The sequence below is a fragment of the Pinus tabuliformis genome, chromosome J (genome assembly GCF_031772625.1).
Source record: "Pinus tabuliformis cultivar Carrire ecotype Pingquan chromosome J, CPIR1, whole genome shotgun sequence".
NCBI lineage: Eukaryota > Viridiplantae > Streptophyta > Pinopsida > Pinales > Pinaceae > Pinus > Pinus tabuliformis.
The window spans coordinates 807,260,288-807,273,326 of NC_142295.1; the positions used below are offsets into that span (position 1 = coordinate 807,260,288).

Genomic DNA, 13,039 nt, shown 5'->3' on the forward strand with positions numbered 1-13,039 from the left:
ACCTACAGTAGTGCTCTGGGTGCATTGCATGTTAGATGGCCAATAGACAGGCCAACATCCAACGCACCTTTCGATACACAAGGGGTGCGCTGAAGCCAGGGCGAGTTTTTCAAACCCCAGAGGCTCAGAAAAACCAGGAATCAAGCTCAGAATGCAAAATGGAAAGCATGAAATGAAAGAGCTCAGGTTTAGCTCCTACCTGGTCCAGACAACGCCGAGAATCGTCCACAGAATCTCCCAGAATCAGCTGATGAAAATCAAGGGGGAAAAGGCACCTCCAAAGCTCCAACAAACCAAAGTTCAAATGAAATGGTAAAATGAGAGGTAAAAGCACTTTTACATTACTTTTTATGTAATTCAAGTAAAATATTAGTGTTCTAACTCATTTTTCAAACCTGTATTGTTCATTTCTAACTAGTTTGATGAAGCAATTGAAAATGCAGTACAATCTTTGAAAGAACAAAGCTATTTATGATAAAGTCAAGAAATGACCGTTGTATCGAGCAGTTTTAGCACATAGTTCAAGCTCGTTAAAAAATAAACATAAGTCATGAGCAAATGTTTCTTCCCGCGTTTAAGCTCATTAAAAAATGAACTATTTCCCAGTAAATAACCATCGTGAATGTAATACTTCAGCCTTTAAAGCCTTGGTCATGTTCTCATCATCACCTCCACTCTGTATTGGCCGATCATTCACCTCCATTTGATTGTTTACCCCTTTTTGAGGAACAACTGCGAAGAGTGATCTCACTAGCCATCCTTGTAACACTGTCGTGATTGGAAAATTCCAAACCTTACTTGGAATCAGCTGCTACCCAATTTTATCACTCGTTCCTCAAAAGACGAGTCTCCTTTAAGCTCTTTTCAACTGACTCGTAAAATATGAAAAGATTGCCGAGCCATTGGCCTCTCTAGCTTGTTAAAGGGACCGGAAGTGCTATCCCTCCTCTAGATTTTAATCTTTTTGGACCTGAGGGATTATTACACAAAAAGATCGAGCGTTTGTTTTGTTCGGCTTGTTAAAAGTATCGAAAATTCATCCCTTCTGTATTGTTTTATACTTTTTCGGACTTAAGGGATTAGATGACGAAAAAGGAATTTTGGAGTTTCCTTTACGTTCCTTTTCAGACTCTCTAAAATTGAAAAGGACCGAGTTATCTTTTTCGTTAAACTCGTTAAAACTTAATAGCAACAAACTTGTCCATAGCAGACAAGAACGAGTTTCATTATTGCCAGGCTCGTTAAAACATAGCGATGGGTTTGCCCGAAGGGCAAATTATAGAACAAGCATATGTTATCCTCCTCAAGCTTGACAAAAATAAAGAGGTACTGGTCAGCAATGACTGGGGAAAAATTGGGAAGAAAACTTGAAGAAACTTTGTTGGTAGCAAGTCGCTCTTGAACATGACACTTTCACTCCGCATCCAAGTCGGGTTGGGTTGTTTCATTCACTGGTCACATCACCATGGTCCCATCACACCATCCACATTTGGGGTTAATGCTACCAATCCATCACGTCAGTGTCGCCGATATGTTCAAGAGAAGTCATTCAGAGAATTCACCTGTGTCTCACCCGCTACAATACATTTAGACTTCATTCTTTCATGACCGCCACCCTGAACCTTATGTCATCAGATCATTTTCACCTCCATTAAAATCATTTGCTCCGTTCCGTGTCATTGATGTGGGATTCATTAAGGCCCTCCTGTGACGGATCACTTCTTGTCAACATCAACTCATTATCCAAGAAGTCGGTCTAGGAACACCCCGTTCAGTACTTTGAAGCTTGCATGCCTCAATGGAAAGTTTCTCACTTCCGGCGACAAGTTTACATCAATGACCTTCGGCCGAAAGATTTTGCGTGGTGTTTGACGCCAAGTCCTTTATTCACACCACGTGAATTGTACTGCAGTACCTTGAGGGTCATTATCATTATCGGTGATTCCTCTTGCGCCTGTTAACAACTTACATCATTGGCTGGTAATCAGGCGATGTCTTTCCATGTTCGACTCCAAAACATCTCTCACATGGATCGACTTGTACTTCGAGTGAAGATCGAACGAGATTGAAGACCCTGGATCTAGTTTCATCCATCCGGGCTGCGATATATATTTAGGGAAATAAAGACATCAAATGTACATCATTGCTGCACAGATAATCATCCAATCAAAGGGATGATGGCTCTACCAGAATCATCAGTCTACACTCAGATGATTGTCTGTCCTATGTACATGAAAATTAATTTATAAAGCTGAGCATGGGAATTCCCGCCTCAGCTAGATCATGAAAATATTATGAAGATAATGTATTGTATTATATCTTATTACAGGTCTCCTCTCAGATTGAAAGAACTTCGGATCCTCATAATAAAGCATTTCACCCGACATCAAAAGATTAACGACCTCATGCTTTAGGGGGCAACTGTTATAGACATTTTTGGGCACTACAACCCCAAGCATGAAATGTCCATAAACCAAGGGCTCCTAAGTCCCTAAAAGTGTTGTTCTAACCCCTAAAGGAACAAGGTCAACTGATGACAGCTTCTCCCAGAAGTTCTCCATGAAAAACTGCTCAAAACTGGTCAAAACAGGATCATTTCAGCTGCTCCATAGGCAAAGTGCGTTACATCTCACCTAAGTACACTCTGTGGGTGCGTTGCCTTTCAAAAAGCCCTTCTATGGGGTGCGATGGGCGAGAAGTGACAAATGGCAGTGTCATTCCGCGAGGTGGAGAGGCATGGAATCTTCCAGAAACTTCTCCTGTGACACTTGCCTCTTTGAATTCGACCAAGGATGAGTAAGAGATCATCAATCTCCAAGTGGAAGCAAGAACTATCAGAGGGAAGACACTAATCAAATCACAAGCTGACTCATCTCCCTTACAGATATCTATATATGGATCCCTCATCCCAGAGATCCAAAGGCTGGAATTTTGCATATTGTAAGGAATTGCTGTTGGTTTCTTGAGACAACATCATAGTGTTGGGTGATCTAAGCTTTGTATGAGGTGAAGAAGGGCTTACTTGCTGAGAGGATGATGCTGGGTCAGAACAACTGGTTGTAACTCCCTTGGCTCTTTCTTGTTTATCAATAAAAGCTATTCAAGTTTTCCTCCATACTCTTGTGTCATTTATGTTTTTATGCATTTGTATGGTCAATTTACATCTGATCCTAGATTGTTTATGATTATAGATCCATGTTCTTGTATAGTGTCATGCTACTGTGATCCTACAGGTACTCTGTGAAGCTAGGCGTACAAGGGAACAAGTAGAGAAAGGCTATCAAGAGAGAGAGGGATCGAACTAGGAGATTAGCGCAAGACAGAGGTTGGTCTTCTTTGTTCTTCTCTCATCTATATTTCATAAAGGAAAAATGAAAGTAGCTTTACTTTGTTTGTTTCTAAGGTAGCTACCACACCTTAGTGGGATAAGCAGTTCTGTGTATACACTTTTCCCTGTAACATATATGTTTGTAGGATACACGCCTCTAGGTAAAAAGTGACAAAATGGTATAGCCAAATCATAAACAATTATTTAGTCATCCATGCATTAGGATGTGCAACCAAAGATATTCCTTTCTCACAATTCTTGACATGGTTCTTCATATTTTTATTTCCCTAAAACAAATATAGCCTAGACATTGATAAACCAATTGTAATTTCACAACAAAATATAGTTATCCACATTGTTGTTAGGAATCACTTTGGCACATTTTCACTCATTCTCTTGGCGCTTATCCACATGCCACAATTCCTTCCAACTTGGAAAGGAAACTCGTCACAATTGCATATATATTTTGTAAACTGTATGAATGGTCTTTGTATGCCTTGGATAGAGTGTAATAGAACTTGGACAAAATTGTAGGGTGTAAATCCATAACTTTATCTCTATTTAGGACTTAAATTGTTCATAATGAAAACTCTTGATATATTTTCTTAACTCCTGCACACCCTGATTTCCCCAAGATCCATCTTTGAATGGACTCAAAGTGGAGCAATGTTAGCCTTAAGTTGTATCAACTCTAGGTCATTGCCAATTTCAAGTATACAATGTAATAACCCCTTTCTTCTTCTTCCTTGCATGAGGTATTTAGCCAATAATGTATTTATGCTGGTGAGTTCCATATTTTCTCACTGCAACTCTTATTAAGCATCCATTGAAGTCAACATCATCAGTTTCCTTCAGCATATCCTCTTTAGTTCGGCCTCTGTTAAAACTAATATTCTTGGTTAAACTTTCACCTTGCACTATAATTCATGCATAAGCACCACCTTCAACATCTACATCATATTCTCTTCAGCTTTTATATCATTATGCTCTTCAAATCCTACTAGATTTAACTCCTCATTTGAGGAAGAGTTTTGTAGATGATCAACCCTTGTCACTTGCATTATTACCCTCACAAGAGAAACACTATTTCCTTGTGCATGACAGAAAAACATTAAACAAAAAAATATTGTATAATAATAGAGGTTGATGGAGTGCATAGCAACAAGGAAACAAAAAACATTAAGGTAAACATAGGTGACAAGAAACAAAAATTTAAAAGGAGAGAGCTTATGAAATAGTGTTGATCCCTAACTAAAGATTCGTGGTGAGAGAAATGTTTGCAGTGACCTATAGAGCAATATTGTAAACTGAGTTGAAGAAATGGTGCTTCCATTAATGATGGTTTAGATTTATAATGCTCCATTGGAAATCTTGATTGATGAGTCCCAAGAATAAAGATACATTGTATGAAATTCTAACAGTGATCTAGAGAGTAGTATTGTAAACTGAGTTTCTGCAATGGTGCTTCCATGAATTATAGATTAAATGTATAACATTCCATTGGAAAGTTGAGTGGTGAATGGTCATCGACATGGATTGCATATGCAAAATGATGATATATTTGTCTAGGATTGATTTGATTATGATCTAGGGGCTCTTAGTTTCTCCTAGCCAATGCTGGTGTTTCTAAAATTTTTAATGGCCCTGGCAGATTGATTTGATTAATGGTCATTTTGAACATAGTTGAATAAGTTACTCCTTTGCATTATAGATTGCAAACTTAGGGGTGGGTCATGGAAAGCATTGAATGATAAGCATTACCTATTCATGTCTGATCAAATGCACAAGGGGAAAGAAGCATTGGGCTCTATATGGACTTGAGGTTATACATATTGGAACATCATTTACTGCAGACATTCTCCAGCAATCAACCTCTCTGTCAGATGTGATAGGTAATATGTACATCAAAACTGAACCTTGTTGGACTAAACATTTGATGGTTCTTAATGTCTAAGGATTTGAAGTGTCTTTACGTTAGAGCATTTAAAGATGTGTTTGGACATGATGTTTTGTATGGTAGTGAACTAAGAGTCACTTTCTAGACAATTGTATGCCTAGTGATTTTATGGACTATTTTTAAAGTTGTGAGCATTCTTTGTTATTTCGGTGTGCTGTGTTCTGATTTGTTATAGCTTCAGAGTTCAGGTTCTATCTCCACTATTGGTCCCCATTCCACTACTGGCTTCCCTCCCCTAGTTTATCACCTGCTCCAGAATCACAAACTCATGAGGCATTGATTACAATTGAATAGAACCAATGAGAACTTGAAAATAATATCAATGGAGTTGCAACAATAAAAAAACATAGTTAGGTCATTATATCAAGACAATACATTAAGCATGCAATAAATCTTGTGAGAACGATATCCATTACAGCAAGAACGACTGGGGATCATGGCATCAAATACAAAGATATTCAAAGCATTGATCAACAAGAGGTGCTGCTGAAGAATAATGTATTACCCCACAAACAACACCTCATGTTTAATTTCAAATGTATTATTACACCACAAACAACACCTCATGTTTAATTTCAAATGTATTACAACGAACAACAGAGAAACTACCAACATAAAATTCCAAGAATCAAGTACATGCATAACGTAGTAGGGACTTTTGTGTTTCGACAGCAGAGTAATGAAAAATAATCAAGACTGAAAAAAGTTATCTTTTGATGAATGACATATCACAACAGCTGTGTAGGAATTAAAAAAAATCATGCACAATCACCACATTATCAGACATAAATTCCCATTGAAAAATTAGAGTAGCCAATCAAAAGCAAAAAACTCTCAATTTTGCAGTCTGCACCAAAAAATACAAGCACAAGAATTTGAGATGATGACTAGACACCGGAAAATCATGGCTATTATGCAATGACCAAGTTGTCTAAATAATGTTACCTTATTTGACCAATAATACCAAAAAAACAAAAGTACATTCTACCATTTCTGAAAGAGTCGAGGTTGAATGTACATGCAGATGAAGGTTTCTCATTAAAACACCATTACTATTTGATAAACCACCACGGTAGTAGACAACTTTCAATCTTGATCTTCGACACTTGACCTAATGAAAACCTGAGCTAATTAAATCATATTACTTTATTGCATCCATGACACAACAAAAAAGTTTTATATTCTGCCATTTTCGAGAGAGCCTAGCTAGGATGTAAATGCAGATGGAAATTTTGCATTGAGAAATAGATTATTAGTAATTCAAAACATGCCAAGTTTTTACCTGTAACCTGAAAATCAATCATGATGTTCAGAACTTGAGTTAATGGAAAAATCCCAATACACCATGCCCACCATTCACAAAAGCTTTTACATCCTGCTAATTCAAGGAGAGATTTGTTGGAATATATGTGTATGCAAATGAAAGTTCACCAAGGTATAGAAGTAGTTACTCATATGTTTAACAATCCCAGTTTGGCAAACTCCCATTATTCTTTTCATCACTTCCAGCTAGAAAAAAATCTCTAGCAACGTGAGACTGCAATCAATATAATTTGTGCTACTTTGAACATCCAGTTGGTTGAAAGGCATTGCATTTGGTGGTCACACAAAAATTTGAGCATTCAAGAGTCAAATATTTTGAAACAAAACTTAACCCATGTTCATCATTTAGATACTATGATTCCATTGAATAATACCCTCTATTGTTAAGACAATTAAGACCAGAACATTATTAAATCAAAAGCTAAACAATGTTGTGAATAGGGTCTTACTTGGTCAGTGAAAGAAGGGTGTTGTTATCACGCCCACTAGGGTTCAACTCCCCCGAGTGACATGTTCACCTCTCATGGACTGGCATACCTCCACAAGGGGCTTCTTATTGTGTATGGGACTAGTTACAAGTCTTATGCAATTTTGGCAAAATAGATACCACCCAATCATGGTATATTTTACAGTCCTCACACACATCACATCACGTCTCACAACCTTAATCCAACAATCCTTGCACTTTTTTCTTCACCCCATAAAACTCCACAACAAATTATATATACACTTGTTTGAAATAAGTGAATCCAATAGTAATTGGATCAAATACTCCACTTTTTTTTTTTTTTTTTTAATGTTTTTGGCTTCCTCTGTCCTATAGACTAAATGAGATCTTTATTCTATAGACTCAATAACCTCAGGATGTAGCCTCTTAATATTGTAAGTCCCAATTGATCTAATATATTGACTAATACTAATATAATTCAAAACAGTAAGAGTAGTCAACCAGTCAAATGAAACACATACAGGGTGTGTAAAGTGGTAAATTCAGTAGTCAAACACTGTGTAAATACCTACTCAAGTTACGTCAATTCTATCTATAAACCATGGATATGGTGGTAAATTCATTCTATAAAGGGTGTGTACAATAAACGTAACAATAGCACTTTCTTTCTATTTATTCCTACCTAAGTATTTATCCTACTATTCCTATTACTTAGTCCTAACTAATAGAAGAGAGCCTAATTAGCTTCTCAGGAAAATGAAGGATTGAAAGGGTGTACCATACAAATTATGTACACTTTTTTTCTCAACATCCATCACACCAAAACAAAATTTGTATGCCTATCTTGGGAAAGCACATAAATTCAAGAAAAATACAGATCCCAACATGGTTCATTGCTATAATCTAAAAATGGGACCAATTCTTGCCAACCTGTGTGAGATGATGAATGTAACAATAAAATCTTAGAAGCCCAATTGATTGCAAACTGTCATGTATACATGGAATCTGTGCATGTGTAGAAGTATCTTAGTGAACACACTTTATGAAACTGTGTAATTTGCCCAATACCTGGGCCCTTGAGAAGTATGGAATATTGCTTTCAAGGCTATATAAAATATCCATAGTCACACCACATAAATAAGTGCTATAATAGCTTCCATACAAGTTATCAATATTTTTCCACCCAAAATTCTTGTGATGATCAAAAAGAGAGTCGTACATAATTTCCAATAAATAAAATGGGAAATTCAACATCCAACACATCGGAATAGAATCTGTTAATGCCAATGCGGGGAAAGCACACAAATTCAGATAAAATTCAACTTAAAACATTATTCATCACTATAATGTACACATGGAACCAAATCTTACCAACCTAGTTATCGTCACTGAAGCCCAACCTAAAAGTTAATAAAGGACACTTCTGATCTTTAGTGCCAACATCAGACAATGGAAATTTGCTAGCAAATGATTCAACCTGCTTTTTGAGATCAACAATGTTATTTCGTAGCTGGAAATTGTCTGACTTAATAAATTCTATAAAATCTTTTAATTTTGTACTTTTCACAGATCTCTTAGCCTTCATGGATATTTGCACCCCCTCATGGATAAAATCTACAACCTTAATAAAGTCATCCTCAAGAAGCCCACAAGTGGTTAATGTAGGAGTCCCTTTGCGTATATCACCTGGAACCATAACACTTTTATCACCTGAAAATATAAGGTATTAAATTAAGCTATATCATCCCATGGAGAAAGGAAAATCAATGAATCCCTTACATCTAAATATACAAAGAAAAAATTCATGTAACCTGGTACCAAATTCTTGTTCAGTGTGATAGAAGCAACATCCAAAACATCCTCTACTCTTGCACCATCCATGCCCTGCCCAGGCCCATTAATATATAACATGTTACATTCAACCAACTAAATCCAATAGAAATCAATATACAAGTAGGTTGTGTACTCCAGCATATGAATAGATGATCCTTACCAAGAGCCTCAAATCAACTAGAAATAGGTGATTTTCACTACCACCAGAAACCAAATTGTAACCCAAATCCATTAGGCTCTTTTCAAGGGCTTGGAAATTTGCTACAACTTACTAAAACTATGTTACCTTTGATAAGAAACAAAATTCATTCAAAAAATAATTCACATGCATGAATTTTACAGAAGCTTAGACACGTGAGAGTGCTACACCTGTACTTGATAAGCCTTGAACTCTATAGTTATATCATGTTTTAAACAAACAACCAACCCTCCTATGGTATGGTTATGTGGTCCTCCCTAGAAAGCCACAAATTATTTCATGTATCTTTTAGAAACGAAATGATACAAAAAATCGATATATCCAATATTATAATATTAGTGAGCAGGAGAACAATATGGATGATGGAGGAAAGGAAGGAGAACTCAGATTGACCTGTAACAGTGGAAAAAATACATTTTTTATGGTTGTCTCTAGATCGACCCCCAATATTGGTTACTTCCTTAAGAATATCATGTCTCCCCAAGGACCTCATAAAAACTAAAAATCACAACCCTCCAATCCAAAAATATTTCAGAATGAAACATATCAGAAAGATAAAATTGAAAGGAAAAAAGTGAAACAATTGACAAACAATTCAAGGAAAATAATGAGTTTCATTAAAGCTTTGATGTAGTAGTGATAAGAAACAGAAAGAACATAAAAAAATGAAAACAGGAAACTAAATCATAAAACATGTAAGAGAATCAAAAGGAAAATCTACACCTCTTAACTCTATAATCACTCCTCCTATGATGGGAATGGCATATTTGTTTTAGTTCTTCGATGTTTCTTGAACATTAATGGGATTGCTTTTCTTCTGCAAGGGGGGAATGTCACAAATATATAACATTAAGATAGATCTAAAAAAAGGTCCATCTAATATACTCATATTTTTAATCGAAAGGGTGAAGTGTAGAGAAAATTAATAGCATCAACTCACCTTGTGCGCTGTAGTTGTTTTTTTTTTATAATAGAAACGGTTATGAGTATTTCATTAGCTGATTGGCAAAATGCCATAGATTCGGTTACAATAGCTGAGATTGGTTTCTTGAATTGTCTCCAACCAGCTGAACATGGCACACTCATTTATGAATCTCATTTTTTTACAATTTTTTTGTTGATCTTTTCCCGCTGATTTCCCAAGCTTATGTATACAAACACACTGCTTCAGCAAAATATGATAGAACATATCGATTTTTAAGGGATTGGGTCCCATGAGACTTCACTGTCTCTGAGAATGGTTCCAACATCCAACTGGGCTGCCTTATTTGCTTCTACATCTACTTCTTTATTGTTGTTTCTCAGGACATGGAAAAATTCCAGCTTCAGGGATTTGATCATACCTTTAATTCTTGAGATTGTCCTAGCCAACCAAAGATCTACCAGATTTGTTTTGGTCAACATAGCATTGATAATGACTTGTGAATCTCCCAATACAATTGCTTCTGTGTGCCCCAGGGCCTTAAGCGTTTTGATCCCTTGGAGCAGCGCCATGACTTCTGCTTGGATACTAGTGATGTGGCCTAGACCCCATGCAAATCTGTGAGTGGAAGAATCTTTTGGGTTTATAATTATGCCTCCAGCTCCAGCTCTTCCTGGATTCCCCTTAGCTTCCCCGTCAAAGAACAGAGAGGGAAGGCCTTGGTTGGATAACCAAGCTTGAAACTCTGCCCCGTTTTTCCTTATTTGCCAGTCTTTAAGGCATCTGAGAGGTGTCATCGACTTTTGGAAGCTAAGATTGAGAGCGGCTCCGAACTCTCTGTCATCTTGGCTTAGATTTGTATCATCCTTTTTATCACTCAACCATTCATTTAACTGCCCCTTGACTGTATTTGCGACTACCGTGTAGTTCTGATCCTTACCTCTGAAGATCCTTTTGTTTCTCTCCAACCAGGTATGCCAACTGATAAATTTGGGCAGGGCAGTCCAAGCAAGTTTGACAATCTTGTTTTTTGGACCTGGGCCTGGGAATCTTGCCAACCATCCTTCGAACAAATTCGGGACAGCATGGGGAAGGATGAGCATCGAATTCCACGATCCGAGGAGCTCCTGCCAGACTTGGACTGTGAATTTGCAATTCAGAGAAATATGACCAGCAGTTTCGGAATTTTCTTTGCATATGACGCATCTTGATGGGCCATGGAAGCCCCTTTTCTGCAGTCTATCTTCTGTTAATATTTTTTGGTGGCATAACAGCCAACATAAGAAGTCAATCTTTGGAATAGTGGGGAAATTCCAAATGCTGTTCCAAGGCATCAGATTGGGTGGAACGTGGGTCTCTCCCTAATTTTGATGTAGCCATGCGATACCGAATAGCCAAACTGTTTTTCTCCCCAACCTCTTGTATCCTTCTTTTTTGCATGCGTAGGGGCAGCTCCATGGAGTAGCTGAAGCAGCGTGGCATATTCTGGCATCCACGCAGCTGGGACATCTGATTTCCAGCCTGCCCAACTATCGCCATGCCAGGTCGAAATATCCCATAGCGTTTTAATGTTGGCCTCGTCCATCCACGTTTTCAGCTCTCTGCTTAGGCTCAAGTTCGATAGAGGAGGTCTGTTCATGATGTTATCCTCCCAAATTTTGATGTGTTTACCATTCCTGGGAATCCAATAGGTGTTCTCTCTTATAAGAGGCCCGACTTTGGAGATTAGGTTGCTGAGAGGGGTTCTGAAGTGCTCTTTTTGCTGTTCCAAACACCTGAGTCTCTGGCCTCTGAAGTATTTCTTCCACAGCACCAACTGAACCCAACCAGGCTTTGACGCTATAATCTTCCAGATTAGTTTGGCTCCCATTGCTAAATTTTGAGTGTTTAGATATTTAAAATTTAGTCCTCCTTCTTGTAACGACCTTGAGACTGTTTCCCAGTTTACTAAAGCGAGCCTTTTCTCATTATTCTTTCCTCCTTTGCAGAGGAATTTTCTGATTAGCTCCTCTATGCTTTTTATGATGCCCATTGGTGCCAAGAGAACAGAAAATTGAAAGAGAGGCAAGCTGCTCAACACTGATTTAATTAGCACGGATTTCCTGGCCAAGTTGAGGCATGTTGACCCCCAGGCCTGCATTTTGGCTTTGATTTTTTCAATCTGAGGGTCCCAGTCTTTGCTTGTAGCTCTCTTGTGAAAGACAGGTAGTCCAAGGTATTTGAAGGAATTCCAAGATGCTGAAGCAGCAAATCCTAGGCATCTGGCTATGTCACTAGCAACAACTGTCGGGACGTTCTAGCAATAAGTATGACACTTACCCCTGTTTAATTCACTGCCTGAAGCTTGGCAGTAGTCTTCTAGAACTTCCTTGAATTTCCTTGCCATCCGTTGAGAAGCAGCCCCCAGGAGCAGCGTATCATCTGCAAAGAGGGCATGGTTGATACTTTTTGTCCCTCTTGCTATGCATAGCCCAGCTATCTCTTGGTCTTGCTGTTTCCTGTTTAAGTGGAAGCTAAGGGTAGAGGCTTGCAGCACGAAGAGGAGAGGTGACAGGGGGCACCCCTGCCTCAGCCCTCTAGATGCTTTAAAGAAATCAGCAGCCCTGCCATTCACAAGAGGGGCAATCCAGGGTTCGGAGATACAAGCTTTGATCCATTTAATGAAATTTTGTCCAAAACCCAGTTTGCACATAACATCAAACTTAAATTTATGTCCCACACGATCGAATGCATAAGCTAGATTGAGTTTAATAAACATACCTTGTTCTTTGCGGCGCTGACTCGAGTGGATCGCCTCTTGGACCAAGATAAAATTGTCTACCAATTGTCTGCCTTGAATAAAGCCTCCTTGATTCTCCGGGATGACTTTTGGGAGAATTTTCTTCAATCTATTAGCTATAACTTTAGTGATCACTTTGTATCCAATATTGCATAGGGATATTGGATGAAATCTATTGAAGGTGTTAGCGCCTTTTTCTTTGGGAATAAGGGCGAGGAAGGCTGAGTTTGTACAACCCCCAATTTTCTTG

At 38.0% G+C, this 13,039-nt stretch overlaps 1 pseudogene; it reads right to left on the minus strand.

Annotated features, from left to right (window-relative positions):
- Positions 1-8,431: 8,431 nt before the first annotated feature.
- LOC149229162 (serine hydroxymethyltransferase 3, chloroplastic pseudogene) lies at positions 8,432-9,121 on the minus strand (annotated as a pseudogene).
- Between the last annotated feature and the right edge of the window lie 3,918 nt (positions 9,122-13,039).